A 15,951-nucleotide genomic window follows, 5' to 3' on the forward strand; every position below is an offset into this window, starting at 1 on the left:
GGCGTGTCTCCGAGCACGCACCCTGTCTTGGACCCTGGCGTGTCTCCGAGCACGCACCCTGTCTTGGACCCTGGCGTGTCTCCGAGCACGCACCCTGTCTTGGACCCTGGCGTGTCTCCGAGCACGCACCCTGTCTTGGACCCTGGCGTGTCTCCGAGCACGCACCCTGTCTTGGACCCTGGCGTGTCTCCGAGCACGCACCCTGTCTTGGACCCTGGCGTGTCTCCGAGCACGCACCCTGTCTTGGACCCTGGCGTGTCTCCGAGCACGCACCCTGTCTTGGACCCTGGCGTGTCTCCGAGCACGCACCCTGTCTTGGACCCTGGCGTGTCTCCGAGCACGCACCCTGTCTTGGACCCTGGCGTGTCTCCGAGCACGCACCCTGTCTTGGACCCTGGCGTGTCTCCGAGCACGCACCCTGTCTTGGACCCTGGCGTGTCTCCGAGCACGCACCCTGTCTTGGACCCTGGCGTGTCTCCGAGCACGCACCCTGTCTTGGACCCTGGCGTGTCTCCGAGCACGCACCCTGTCTTGGACCCTGGCGTGTCTCCGAGCACGCACCCTGTCTTGGACCCTGGCGTGTCTCCTAGCACGCACCCTGTCTTGGACCCTGGCGTGTCTCCGAGCACGCACCCTGTCTTGGACCCTGGCGTGTCTCCTAGTACGCATCCTTCCTTGAAACCCTGTTGTGTCTCCTAGCACATACCCTGCCTTGGACCCTGGTATGTTTTCTAGCACATGTTATGCTTTGAACATTTGGCGTGCCCCTGCACGCACTTTGCTGTGTTTCACTGTTTATGCCTTGCACCTGATTAAAGCTTGAAACCACATTTATTGAAGAAACCCAGTGACCTCGCTTTATGTTTTGCATCCTGCTCGTCCTGCTACCAGACACTCACTAGTCTGGTCCCAGCAGTCATGGTGGCTCACCTCCTTGGTTTTGCCCCTGACGCTCCCTATCCAAAGAAAAAAAGATGATTAAAAGGCTTTTATTACTAATATAAAGAAAAACTTTATTGTTTGGAACCATAGATAAAATATTACATATCACCAATTAAGGGAATAAGGGGAAGTAAACATACACATATGTATATTGTGATTACATATCTAAAAAGACGCACATAACCAGCACCTGGAGATGTAAACTATACAACTCCAATTATATGACTATCCAAAAATGGCAGTTTTGCTGAAAAATAGTACATCAACCTCAAAGTGGACAATACAATATTATATCCTCATATCCTACAACTGATTTAGAGAATTCATATTATGGATGTCTATTATATTATGCCTCCACCGCCAAGGAAATAGCCGTTATATATAATAATAATCTTTATTTAATAATCTTTATTTTTATATAGCGCTAACATATTCCGCAGCGCTTTACAGTTTTTGCACACATTTTCATCACTGTCCCCGATGGGGCTCACAATCTAAATTCCCTATCAGTATGTCTTTAGAATGTGGGAGGAAACCGGAGTGCCCGGAGGAAACCCACGCAAACACGGGGAGAACATACAAACTCCTTGCAGATGTTGTCCTTGGTGGGATTCGAACCCAGGACTCCAGCGCTGCAAGGCTGCAGCGCTATCCAATAGTAAATCTATATGGTGTGGTACCTAAATGCAGCCACTTATCCTGGCTAATCACCCATAATGTTATCTATAATACCGCCAGCAAGTGGCCGCTAAACATCCATGCCATAGTGATTATCACCGGCAATAGCCGCTATATACAGAGAATAACATCCACACCATAATGATCACTATCAGCAATAGCCGCTACATATACAGAATTAACGTCCATACTACAATAATTATTACCGGCAGTGGTGGTCAGGAGGTGCTCAGGTGCCTGGATAGCGCGTCCGCCCCGACGCGCGTTTCGGACCTGCCTTTTTCAAGGGGCCTAGCCGGTAAATACACCAGCGTCCTTAAATAGTGTGCCCGGACGCCGCAAAATCGGCGTTACCGGAAGTCATGTCCGCGGCCCGGAAATGACGCGCTCCGTCACTGAGGCAACCACAACACCGGTCCGCACTGGCATCACACAGTGGGAGTGGCCGGGGCGGACCAACCCCACCATGTAGAGACGCCACATGCAGACAGGGGCAGCGGTGACAAGGGGACAGGCGCGTACAGGGCCGCTGGCACCGACCCATAGCTACACAGAGCACACGCATGTTGTAAACATACAGAGAGCATATTTATTATAATATACACATACTACCAATTATATATAGGATCAGCAACCATCTATAAGGACAATATCATATATATATTTTTTTATAAGATACAACAATTATTTCACCATAAACAATAATCATTGCATATCATTATTAATCTAAGGATATACATAATATAAACATCATGATCCTTGCTGACTTCTTCATTTCTTGGCAACAATTATTCACCCACAAAGGGCTAGATTATATATGATGTCCATAGATATATGGTTCACTTTATCCATCCTTATAGATCCCAACACTAAAGTAATAAAATAAAACATTAAAAGAAATATTAAAATAGTGATATCACAAATCATAGGTGATGTTTACCTACAGAGCAGTGTTCATAGGAATGGGGCATAACTGATGTTTTCATTGAGTCCAGATGGATGGACTGATCCAATTGTCCATATCCATCTGGACTCAAGTTGGGCCAACTTCTTGGAGATCCCACCCCCATGAATCCCTGTCTCGACCATGTCGATGCCCCTCACCCTAAGGCCTCTTTCACACATCAGGTTTTCGCCGTCAGGCGCGATCCGGCGGTTTTGACAGAAACCGGATCCGGCGAAATGCAATGCCGGATCCGGTTTCCCCCCCATTGACTTGCATTTGCGCCGGATAGCGCCGGATGGCCATGCGTTTCATCCGGTTTTCGCCGGATCCGGCAATGTGTCGCAATGTGTCGCGATCCGGCGTCTGGAAAAAACGTCTACTGTAACGTTTTTTGTCTCCGGCGAAAAAGCCGGACACGCCGGATCCGGCGTGTCCGGCTTTTTCACACAATGAAAGCCTATGAGCGCCGCAATGCGCCGGATCCGGCGAAAGCCTGATCCGGCGGCCGGATCCGGTTTTTTGGTCTGAGCATGCTCAGTAGCTCTGCCCACAAGACATATATAAAAGCAAGACAGTGGGACCCACAGCCACACCCAACATGCCACCCAAGAAAGCAACCAAGCGCAGCAGGAGAAGGCAGGAGACCACTGCAGCACCATCAGCACCACCCCAATTGGAGCAGCATGCTGAACAACGGGAGGGGAGTCCAGCAGCAGATGAGAGACGGTAATTATCAAATCACCCATTCCTCCAAACTAGGGCTATTGAATATCAAGATATTCATTGGCCCTTTGTTTCTCTTTATTCAACAGCCGCCCAATAGATGCAGCAGCAGCAGCAGCAATGGCAGCAGCTGGAACACCACCCACAGGCATGGAGTGTGGCCACCAGGAAGACAGCACATCATCTTCTGGGAGCCCTCCCTCGCATCGTCAGCGTTTGACGGTAAGTTTTTATTTCCAAAATCCATCTTCTCTGTAATATATGTCTATTCATGGCCTTTTATTTCAAAACAGGAATCACAAGATGAAGAGGAGCTCCCAGAAGAAGAAGGAAGGGGTGGACAGACACCTGGAGTGGGCTCACAATTGGTAAGTTTTTTGCATCAAACGCAGAAACACAACATCACACTACACACAACACATAGAAAACAATGTTCTGCAGACCACACACAGCAAACAAATGCCTACATCCAAAGACATAACTTTTTTTGTTTTCTTCTCTAGTCTTCCCAATCTGGTGCTTGGCCAAGAGGTCCTCGCAGTGCCTCCCAGGGTCGTCGGCGACAGCAACGCGGCGGTCACCAGCGTGTAAGTATAAATATTTTTGCTTTGTTTTTTTGCACTTTTTATTTCATTTCTTTTGTGGAGGCTAATTATGTTATTTTTGTCTTTTTCTTTAACAGCCTTCACAGTGTGCTCCCGACTCTGACGTTGAGGATGGAGGGATTGATGTGGACCGCCTCATCGATCTCGTCAGAGAAAGGGAGCCGCTCTGGAATATGGCTGACCGCCGCCACGCTGACCTGATCGTTACCCGACGACTCTGGGAGGAAATCTGTTCGCTCCTTGTGGGCCGCTAGGAGGACCTCGATGTTCGGGCCCAGATTACAGAGCGTAAGTATATACAGTACCGGTTGCTTGATTTAAACCAGTGTTTCCCGAACTCCAGTCCTCGTGGTCCCCACGGATCATGTGTTCAGGATTTCTATTTACTATGGAAATCCTGAAAACATGACCCCTGGGGACCATGAGGACTGGAGTTTGGGAAACACTGATGTTGTATACTAACCACTCCTTTCTCGTTTCAGGGAACAGAATTGTGAATCGGTGGCGGTCTGTGAGGGATCGTTTCAAGAAGGAGTTCAATAAAGAGATGCGGGCCCCGAGTGGATCTGGAGGACGCAGGAGCAAGTACAAGTACGCAGAAGCCCTGTCGTTCCTCCGGGAAACAATGGTCACCAGAAGGTAAATATTACACACCACATGTGAAAAAAAATGTTAGATGTAAATTTTTTTTTCAGCCAGGGCCATACCATGTCAGTGTTTTAATTGTTTTTTTTTCTCTTTATTCCACAGCACGGTGAGCAGCACTCGGGAGCCGGCACGATTGGACCCTTCTGAGGAGATCCCTGAGGAGACCGGCACCGAGGGACACTTCGACCGCCCCGGTACATCTGCACCTTCCCAGCCTTCCCACACATTCGACCCATCTGTCCCATCCACCAGCACAGGAGCATCGTGGCCGCCTACATTACATGAAGCTGCTGGTGAGGAGATCGCTTTCCCTTTACCCCACCCTTCTGCCCCTGCCACCTCTAGTACACCTGCGGGTACTGGGCGGCAGTGGCAGAGGGGTCAGGAAAAGACTTATGCGCCAGAGTTCTTGCATCTGAATGCATCTTTCCAGAACTGTCTAAAAGTCTTGTCAGAGCAAATCTCCGCAGGCTATCAGCAGATCAACTCCAGCATTCTGGAGGTGAAGACACTTCTGCAAACCATGCATTCAGAAGCAAGATCTTCGCCAAACCACACCTTTTTCAGGTCTGTTGTGGAGCGCATGGAAACGCTCTCTCCTGCCCAGCAGATGCATGTAATGCATTCATGCCACGCTGCTCTCCAGCAAGTTACCTCCCAACCTCCTCCTCCTCCCACCACAGTAGTTCCTCCACCTGCACCCCCTCCAGCCACTTTCCATCCTCCCCCTCCTATTACATCTACACCCCCTCCAGCCACTTTCCATCCTCCCCCTCCTATTACATCTACACCCCCTCCAGCCACTTTCCATCCTCCCCCTCCTATTACATCTACACCCCCTCCAGCCACTTTCCATCCTCCCCCTCCTATTACATACCATCCACCTCCAGCCACTTTCCATCCTCCCCCTCCTATTACATACCATCCACCTCCCCAGCACCATCCACCTCCCCAGCACCATCCACCTCCCCAGCACCATCCACCTCCCCAGCACCATCCACCTCCCCAGCATCAGCAACCTCACCAGTACCAGCAACCTCCACAGTACCAGCAACCTCCCCAGTACCAGACATCTCCCCACTTCCAGCAACCTGCCCCGTACCAGACATCTCCCCACTTCCAGCAACCTGCCCCGTACCAGACATCTCCCCACTTCCAGCAACCTGCCCCGTACCAAACTCCTTCCCCATACAACTTGCCATCAACATCATCTGCTCCTACAGTCCCTGCCCAACCCTCCACTCCACCACACACCACCTCTTCTGCTTCCCACAAGTCCACCCATTCTGTAGTTTTTTCCACACCTTCACCTCTAACTGTTCCTTCCCCACCACAATCCCAGTCCTCTCTCCACACTCCCAGTGTCGAAGTGTCCCGCAGCCCCTACAGCAGTATTTCCACCACACACTACACCGAATTATAATGTGTGCATTTAAATAAAAATGACCAGTTTTATGGTTTCAGTTTTATAGTTTCAAATTTTTATTAAACATGTTTATTAAAATTTTAAAAAAGTTTACTAAAAAAAACATTTTTCAATAAAAGTTAAATTATTTTACACTGGTTGTCTGTCATTTCTTTCTGCGGCGAAAAAGGTTAAATACAGGGTATTTAAAAGGTGAAATGGTATTCAAAACTAGGTATATAACTGTGGGTAAATTTTAGCTTTTTGCCACAGTTGTGTTCCTGGTTGTGTTTGAAGCAAAGTATTTCACCTAAAAAGTTGTGTTTATTGTTGGTGATTTCCTAACAATGTACACAACTTTTGTTAAAAGGTGAAATACTTTGCATAAAACACAACCAGGTACACACCTGTGGCCTAAAGCTAAAAATAGAGACCATGACAAGATAGCCAACTTTGGTTGGCAAAGGTATATACTGTTGGTACAGAAGGTACACAAGTTTGGTTAGGGCACAAATCTTTCACACTCTGTCATCCTGCCAGTGTACTCTGCCTTGAGGTGACATAAAGTATAGTGCAAAATTGTCCCTCATTACTGAAATCGTCACAGAACTTCTAGTGGTAATGTCATGGTAATCTTGCAAGGTGGTTTCTTCAGAGGTGTCCTCAATGGAAATGGGTTCCTTGCAGATAACAAAATTGTGGAGTACCACGCACGCTTTGATCACCTCGTCCACAGTTTCTGTCTTGAGGTTGATCGCAGTCAATAGGACCCGCCATTTGGCTGTCAGAATACCAAAGGTACATTCAACCATTCTTCTTGCTCTTGTGAGGCGGTAATTAAAAATGCGTTTTGGTCTTGTCAATCCTCTGCTAGAGTACGGTTTCAAAAGGTGTTCTGACAGCTGGAAGGCTTCATCCCCTACACAGACAAATGGCATAGGTGGACCAGATGTTTGCGGCAGCGGTCTAGGTGGTGGGAACTGGAAGGTGTTTCCATACAGTTTACGCCCCATGGCAGACAGTTTGAAAACTTGAGAGTCATTGGAGCGGCCATAGGCCCCAATATCAACCGCAATAAATTTGTATTCCGCGTCAGCGATGGCCATGAGGACAATTGAAAAATATTTCTTGTAATTGAAATATTCCGATCCCGATCCAGCTGGCTTTACAATGCGGATATGTTTCCCGTCCACAGCGCCCAAGCAGTTTGGAAACTGACATATCTGTTGAAACTTGTCAGCAATTTCAATCCACCTCTCTGTTGTGGGCTCTGGTAAAAACTCTTCAGCTAAGGAGTCCCACAGTGCACGGCATGTGTACTTCACAATTCCAGATATGGTGGAAATCCCGAGTCTGTACTGGAAATGCAGTGACGAAAGGGATTCTCCAGTTGCAAGAAATCTGTGGGGAATTAACAAACAATAAATTAGTTTTAAATCACAGCATTACATACCAAAACTGACCTATAACACTTGGAGATACAAATTACCACCAACAAGATTGCAGTGAAAGTGTGCTCTGATGCGATCATATCCAATAAATGTGGCTTACCTTAAAGTCACCATCAGACGCTCTGCGGGTGAAACTGAGAAGCGGCAATAGGTGTCCGCTTTTCTTATGAGGTGTGCAATGCGCTCCACCAAGTAATCAAAATTCTCCATTTTCATCCGAACATATCCAAAAAATTTATCCGGGTTTCGTCGAAGGTCCATGCATAGTGTAGAATAGACCCCACGCGTCATTCTCTTGGCTGTGATGAGGTGGATCCACAAACGTCGTCTACGATGCCTGATGCGCTGCTGTCTCGCTCTCTCCTTCTCCAGAACAATCACCCTCAAACGATTTGCCTCCGCTGTAAAATCCGCCAAATTCTTCAAAATATTTCCAATGACAACATCCATCTTCGCCAGTACTTGCTCTTCTCTCCAACCTGCACTTTCTCCTCTACAACCTGTCAAAGAAGGGCTGTAGGAACATGCTATATATAGTTTTCCAGTAGCCAATCCCGTTCGGAAGGCCACAAGGGTCAATTTTAAAAACCAGATCCGGCGTAATCCGTCGAAAAACGGATAGAAAAACGGATGAACCGGATGAGACGGATCCGGTTTTGTCTGTCAAGAAAAAGACGGATCCGGCAGAAAACCGGATCCGTCACATCAGGTTTTACTAAACATTTGCCGGATCCGGCGTTCCGGCACGACGCCGGATCGCGCCTGACGCCGAAAACCTGATGTGTGAAAGTAGCCTAAGGAGGCTGCCATCGCAGCCGTGATATCTCCGAAAATGGCGTGGAATGGTCTTTAATGATGTTATATCTTCCGCGGTCGCTGCTGCCTCTATGCCCAAAGCATGTTCCTGCACTCTAACCTTTAGCTGTCTGGTAGTCATACCCACGTAAATCATATTACATGGGCAGACAGCATAGTATATTACATTTTTGCTAATATATGTAATATATTTTATTTTAAACTCCCGAGATCCATTTTGGGTAACAAAAACTTCTGTGCGATCAATGTTTGGGCAAGCAACGCAGCGACCACACGGAGTGCTACCACAACGACCAGCCATTTGATCTAAGAAGGTGACCATTGGCTCACCCACATAGTGGCTTTGAACCAACTTGTCACGCAAATTCCTTGATCTTCTGGCCGCGACAGCAGCCCTATCCGGCAGGAGACTCGACAAGACCGGATCAGCCTTCAATATATGCCAAGATTTATCAAGGATCTTACGCATAAGCGGGAAGTGTGAATGATAATTGGTAACAAACCTCACTTTACCCGACTCCTTACTAGATCTTGTACCATATAGGAGTGTGTCTCTTGACGAATATCTGGCCCTATTGAATGCCTTTTTGATCATTCGGTTACTAAAACCGCGTTCAAGCAGCCTTTCCTTTAAATCTTCCGCCTGCCTGAAAAAGTCTTCATTGGTCGAGCATAACCTGCGTAATCGCAGGAATTGTCCGGTGGGAACCGACTGGACCATATGTCCCGGGTGGGAGGATGATGCATGGAGCAACATATTGGTAGCAGTTGGCTTACGGAAAATATCCGTTTGTATCTCACCCCTATGATCTTTCTTCAAAACTATATCTAGGAAATCTATTGACACCGGATCATATTTATAAGTAATGTAGATGTTTAAGTCATTATTATTTAAAGATAAGATAAGACTAAAAAGGAAAGAGCGCAATAGGGTCTTATCTGGGTGGAAGATAGAACAAATTCAAATGGAATCTACTCACCTTTCCCAGAACGAATAAAAGCATGTAAATCACTGTCAGCCTGCTGCACGCCCGAGGTTCACAACCGTGACCGCCAGTATAGTTCCTTTTGGATAAATATTTAGGCTTAATGTGCGCTGCTGAGACTAGGATAAAGTCACCACATGAGAATCTTTTTAACTCTTTATTCCCAATGCGTTTCAAAGTGAAAAGCCACTTCTTCTTCAGGGGTGACATATATCAAATATATGTCATCCCCTGAAGAAGTGGCTTTTCACTTTGAAACGCGTTGGGAATAAAGAGTTAAAAAGATTCTCATGTGGTGACTTTATCCTAGTCTCAGCAGCGCACATTAAGCCTAAATATTTATCCAAAAGGAACTATTATTTAAAGATAGCATGAAGGACTCAAGGTCATCCCTAGACCCCTGCCAGATCAACAGTATGTCATCGATGTACCGCGTCCAGGACAGGACGCGGCACATCGGCATCTGTTGATCTGGCAGGGAGAGGTCTCTCTCCCACAGCCCCAGGAACAGGTTAGCATAAGCAGGGGTGAAGGACGCCCCCATAGCTGTTCCCTGGAGCTGTAGGAAGAAAGACCCCTTAAAAACGAAAAAGTTATGCATCAATGTAAAACGCAATAACTCGATGACCAACTCTTTAATTTCCACAGGTAAATTGGACATACCAAGAAAAAATGTTGTAGCCCTAATGCCATCCTCATGCCTGATGCTGGTGTACAGGGATTCAACATCTCCTGTCACCAGCATCATATCATCTTCTAAATGCAAGCCATCCACTCGCCTCAACAGCTCACCCGTATCTTTTAGAAATGATGGCAACCCCTCCACTAGCGGTTGCAGTTTGGAGTCTATCCACCTATTTACATGCTCCAGGTAATTGCCTCTACCCGATATAATGGGCCGGCCTGGGGGCGTCTGCGCGTCCTTGTGGACTTTAGGGAGTAAATAAAAAGTCGGAATAGTTGGTTCCACGACAATCAGGGCATCAGCCAACTCCTTAGTGATGCTTCCTGCTTCCCTTGCTTTATTAATAATGGTATGTAATTGTAAAGAATAGGCGGACAAGGGGTTAAATGTGAGTTTTTTAGAGCAGATCTTATTATCTAACTGGCGAAAGGCTTCTTTTTCATATAACACCTTTGGCCAAACTACCACATTGCTCCCCTTGTCCACCGGTTTAAAAACTACATCCCTTAAGTCTTGAAGGACACGCAGACGTCCCCGTTCTTCTTTTGTAAGGTTATCACCACGAATATATTTTGGAATTTCCAAAAATTCTTTACTTACAATTTGTACAAATAAGTCCACATTGGGACATGATGATATAAGGGGAAACCTCTTAGATTTGGGCCGTATCGAGGGTGGAACCTTACCTCCCTCTGGAACACTGTGTTCGGTGGCTAGATCCTCCAATGTCTGCAACGCTATTTGTTCTTCCTCTGTTGGAAATAAATTGGAGAGGTTGCCATCAAAAAAATGTTTTTTATAAATCAATGAACGGGCAAACAGATGTAAATCCTTAATTGCCAAAAATGCATCAAAGGATGCAGATGGAGAAAATGAAAGGCCCTTCTCCAATAACTTAATCAATCGCAGTAAATTTATGATCACTAAGGTTAATTACCTTGTTACCATATCTAGTAGATACGGGAGAGCGATCATGACTAGTGTTGAGCATTCCGATACCGCAAGTATCGGGTATTGGCCGATACTTGCTGTATCGGAATTCCGATACCGACTTCCGATATTTTTTCAATATCGGAAGTCGGCATCGGAATCGGAAGTTCAAAGTTGATTGAAAGCCGAAATGACGTCATCATGATGCGCGGTGTGTGCGCATCAAGATGCGCCGTCATTTCGGGCCTTCCGGGGGTCTCTGCCGGCCTGCCGGGGGGCTGTGCCGGCCTGCTGGTGGTCTGTGCACCCTGTGGGGGTCTGTACCGGCCTGCCGGGGGGCTGTGCCGGCCTGCTGGTGGTCTGTGCACCCTGTGGGGGTCTGTACCGGCCTGCCTGGGGGCTGTGCCGGCCTGCCGGTGGTCTGTGCACCCTGTGGGGGTCTGTACCGGCCTGCCGGGGGGCTGTGCCGGCCTGCCGGGGGGCTGTGCTGATGTCCGGGGGTCTGTGCAAGCATCGTCCGATGGGACTACAAGTCCCATCTGGCGATGCCTGCTACCATGACAGTGATTGACACATTAGCCAATGATGGGACAGTAGTAGTCCCATCATCCGGCTAATGTGTTAAATGTTAAAAAAAAAATAAAAATATATATATACTACATACATACTACATACATACTACATGCATGCTACATACATACTACATGCTACATACATACTACATATATACTACATGCATGCTACATACATACTACATGCTACATACATACCACATATATACTACATACATACTACATGCATGCTACATACATACTACATGCTACATACATACTACATATATACTACATGCATGCTACATACATACTACATGCTACATACATACCACATATATACTACATACATACTACATGCATGCTACATGCTACATACATACCACATACATACTACATACAAACTACATACATACTACATGCATGCTACATACATACTACATGCTACATACATACTACATATATACTACATGCATGCTACATACATACTACATGCTACATACATACCACATATATACTACATACATACTACATGCATGCTACATACATACTACATGCTACATACATACTACATATATACTACATGCATGCTACATACATACTACATGCTACATACATACCACATATATACTACATACATACTACATGCATGCTACATGCTACATACATACCACATACATACTACATACAAACTACATACATACTACATGCATGCTACATACATACTACATGCTACATACATAACACATATATACTACATGCATGCTACATACATACTACATGCTACATACATACCACATATATACTACATACATACTACATGCATGCTACATACAATACATACATAGACATACAGTACATATAACATAGAGTAACATACTTACCAATACTTGTCACATTGTTCCCCGAAGCCATTGTCTTTTACGGAATAAATATTAACATAAACCACAAAAATACTCACCCATGATCCGAAGCAGTCCACGAGTGTGTCCCACGACGATCTTGGGTAGAGAATGGCAGCATCAGCTGATGCTGCCGTTCTCTACGGGCTGCAGGAATCCAATGACGGAAGGTAGGTATCCTTTCGCACTGTATTCCTCCGCCACTTAAAAAAAAAAAAGTCCCTAGTCTCACTTTATGCCATTGCTGTGTATTGCATGCATGTAGTATGTATGTAGTATGTATGTTGCATGTAGTATATATGTAGTATGAATGTAGCATGTATGTAGTATGCATGTTGCATGTAGTATATATGTAGTATGTATGTTACATGTAGTATATATGTCTGCACAGCCCCCCGGCCTGCACAGCCCCCCGGAGCCTGCACAGCCCCCCCGGCAGGCCAGCACAGCCCCCCGGAGCCTGCACAGCCCCCCGGCAGGCCGGCACAGCCCCCCGGAGCCTGCACAGCCCCCCGGCAGGCCGGCACAGCCCCCCGGCAGGCCGGCACAGCCCACCGGAGCCTGCACAGACCACCGGCACGCCGGCACAGACCACCGGAGCCTGCACAGACCCCCTGGCAGGCCGGCACAGCCCCCCGAAAGGCCCGTACAGACCCCAGAGAGGCTGTACAAGGCAAAAACAGGGTTTTTCTTATTCCGATACCGGAAGTCCCATAGACTTGAATGGGACTTCCGGTATCGGAATCGGCGATACCGATACTTTTTTTTAAGATCGGCCGATCCATTCCGATCCGATACTTTGAAGTATCGGACGGTATCGCTCAACTCTAATCATGACGTCTATATGGATGAAACGTGCGTTCTCTTTGATTCCGTCTCATCAATCCTGATCCAGTAGTCATAGATGACCCTGATCTTTCTGACTTGTCACTTAGAGATGAGACTGACGTTTGAGATGGAGTACGACCTAATTGATGGCCATGTGATGGAAACTTCCTCCATAAATATACTGTATTATTTTCGTAATCTCGATGATCACGATTAATTTTATTCAACTGTGTAGCCTGTATCTTCTTTACAACCATTTCCAGGGTCTTATCCATATTACTATGAAAGGATTTCAATTTTTCAACCGTACCAATAGATTTGAGTTCTTCTTCAAGATTTTGAATAGATCCATCTAATTGAGTAATAATTTTACTATTGTGCTCACTTAAAAGTTGCATAAGGGATCTAGAACACTCATTGCATACATCTTCCCACTGAGACACAAATCCGCTGTCCTCCACCGGAAACGTAGGGATTACACCTCCCTGTATAGGGGGTGATTCCTCACTAGGTTAGCTCGTCCTAGGTGGGTGGGTGCCAAGGCCCAGAGGGTCCACTCAAAAAATCGGCTCAGCAGAAGCTGAGTCCGTCACACTGACACCTGGTGTCCATCTCTTAAAGGGAATCTGTCATCTATTTTTTCGACTATCAGCTGCTGGCACCGCCATCAGGGGCTTATCTACAGCATTCTGTAATGCTATAGATAAGCCCTTGATGTAACCTGAACGAGAAGAAAAACAAGTTACATTATACTCATCCAGGGGAGGTCCAGGTCCAGTTTTGGTCTGATGGGTGTCGCGGTCCGGCGCCTCCCATCTTCTAGCAGTGAAATCCTCTTCTTTGCTTCCCGTCAAGGCTCTGGTGCAGGCGCACTGCTCTGCCCTGTTGAGAGCAGAGCAGAGTTCTGCAGTGCGCAGGCGTCGGGAAAGGTCAGAGAGGTCCGGCGCCTGCGCACTGCAGGACTCTCCTCTGCCCTCAACATGGCGGAGCAGTGCGCCTGCGCAGGAGAAGCGTCGGGAAGCAAAGAAGAGGACGTCATCGTTAGAAGATGGGAGGCGCCGGACCGTACCGTGACACCCATCGGACCAAGACCGGACCCGGACCTCCCCTGGGTGAGTATAATGTAACTTGTTTTTCTTCTCTTTCAGGTTACATCGCAGAATGCTGTAGATAAGCCCCTGATGGCAGTGCCGGCAGCTGATAGTTGAAAAAATAGGTGACAGATTCCCTTTAAGACCCTGGTGCAGCTTTGTGTAGCGTGCCCTAACTGCTGTAGAATGACATAACAGTTTGGTGTAGAGTGCCCGTAATACATCCTGAATGAAATGGAGGTGTCATTCAATGCGCTTCTGATAAACGCTCGATGGCAGAATAAAATAAAAGGAGTTTAATTAAACAGGTTCTATAAGGTCTACGTGTTTCAAGGGTCTGCATGACCTCTTCAAAGGTTTTTTAGTTGAGGTTTTTCATCCTGATGAAGAGGTTGTGCAGAACTTTGAAACTATCCTACTTCTATGCTTCTGTGAGAAAAAAGCTTCAGGCGATGATGGATGAGGTGGTGACACAGGAGGAAAAAGAGGAGTAACAGTGACCATTCACACCATTATCAGGCCAGTCATCCATACATGGCTCAGATGGTGGGTTCTTGTACCAACAGCCAGGGGACAGTTTTGTGTTATAAGGAGGAGGAACAGCAGGGTGGCACTTAAAGCAGCTCATGGGCTGTCACCAAACATCACATTATCTGTAGCCCTCTATACAGGCCAACTCACTGATTCCAAGATTGTAGACATCTGTGATGCTAATTAGTGGACACACCGTGATTTAACATGTCCCTTTAGTCACATTAATTTCAGGGGTACCATCATTTCTGTCCAGGCCTCTTTCATGAGTTTTATGTTTTTAAAAATTCTGTGGAAGCATGATTGAAAAGCAATGTCTGACTTTAATTTGTTCATTTTCATAGACTTTTTATTTATTATTACTTTTGTCAGATTCAAGTTATTTCTGTCACCATTGTGGGTTTTTCTGTCCTTAAACGAGGGGTACCAGCAATTTTGACCACATGTGTAGACTGCCACTTCCACCTCCTCCTAAACCTCCTCCTCCACTTAGACCGCCGCCTCCTGGTTCATCATTATTCTTATTTTTTTTATTCTATGTTATGTTAATGGGGTTGCCCCATGAACAAAATTAATTTTAATCAATAGATCTTGGAATAATAATAAGTTCCACAATTGGATGTGTTTAAATGAAATGTTCCTGTGCTGAGATAATTTTATAAATGTGCCCCTGCTGTGTACTGTGTAATGGCTGTGTCTGTCCATGCAGGGACATAGTCTGATCATACCACGGCTCCTGGGCAGGGGAGGAAGGAAAAAAGTATACTGACATTACAGCATGGGATCACAAATAATTCTTTCTTTGAGGAAAAACATTTTTAAAAACAGGCAGGGAAATGCTTTACCTCACAAGAAAAATCACATGTGATCCCTGGCTGTCTGGTCTGTATACTCACTTTTGCATCCTCCCCTGCCCAGGATATGTGGTATGATCAGGCTATGCTCCACCCAATTGCTACATACCCACCAGCTATGTTACATACTCACACAACTCTGCTGCATATCCAAACAGCTGTTCTGCATACCAAAACAACTCTGCTGCAGAGACACACAGCCAGGTCTTCTGCATGAAAATGTAAGGGGAGGCCAGGACTGTAGTCATGGTCAAAGACACTGAAGCATCTGTGTCCCGACCTTCCCTCACAGAAAACTGTAATCCACTGGTCAGCGTACCTGCATCTCCAGGTTCAGGTCCCCCTGGGCACTTCCCAGGCGGTGATGGCCCCTCTTCCA

General features: G+C 46.5%; 1 long non-coding RNA gene across 1 annotated transcript in view; it reads right to left on the bottom strand.

Annotated features, from left to right (window-relative positions):
- Nucleotides 1–1,031: 1,031 nt before the first annotated feature.
- LOC141096389 (uncharacterized) overlaps nt 1,032–15,951 on the bottom strand; it is an 80,247-nt gene continuing 65,327 nt past the window's right edge. Inside the window, exons 2-3 of the long non-coding RNA XR_012233682.1 lie at nt 10,572–10,637; nt 1,032–2,489 (exon numbers count right to left, since the gene is read on the bottom strand). This is a non-coding gene — a long non-coding RNA (uncharacterized lncRNA). The remainder of the gene's footprint in view (nt 2,490–10,571; nt 10,638–15,951) is intronic.

The sequence above is a fragment of the Dendrobates tinctorius genome, unplaced genomic scaffold (assembly GCF_039654945.1).
Source record: "Dendrobates tinctorius isolate UK_male_01 unplaced genomic scaffold, ASM3965494v1 ptg000075l, whole genome shotgun sequence".
NCBI classification, from domain to species: domain Eukaryota; kingdom Metazoa; phylum Chordata; class Amphibia; order Anura; family Dendrobatidae; genus Dendrobates; species Dendrobates tinctorius.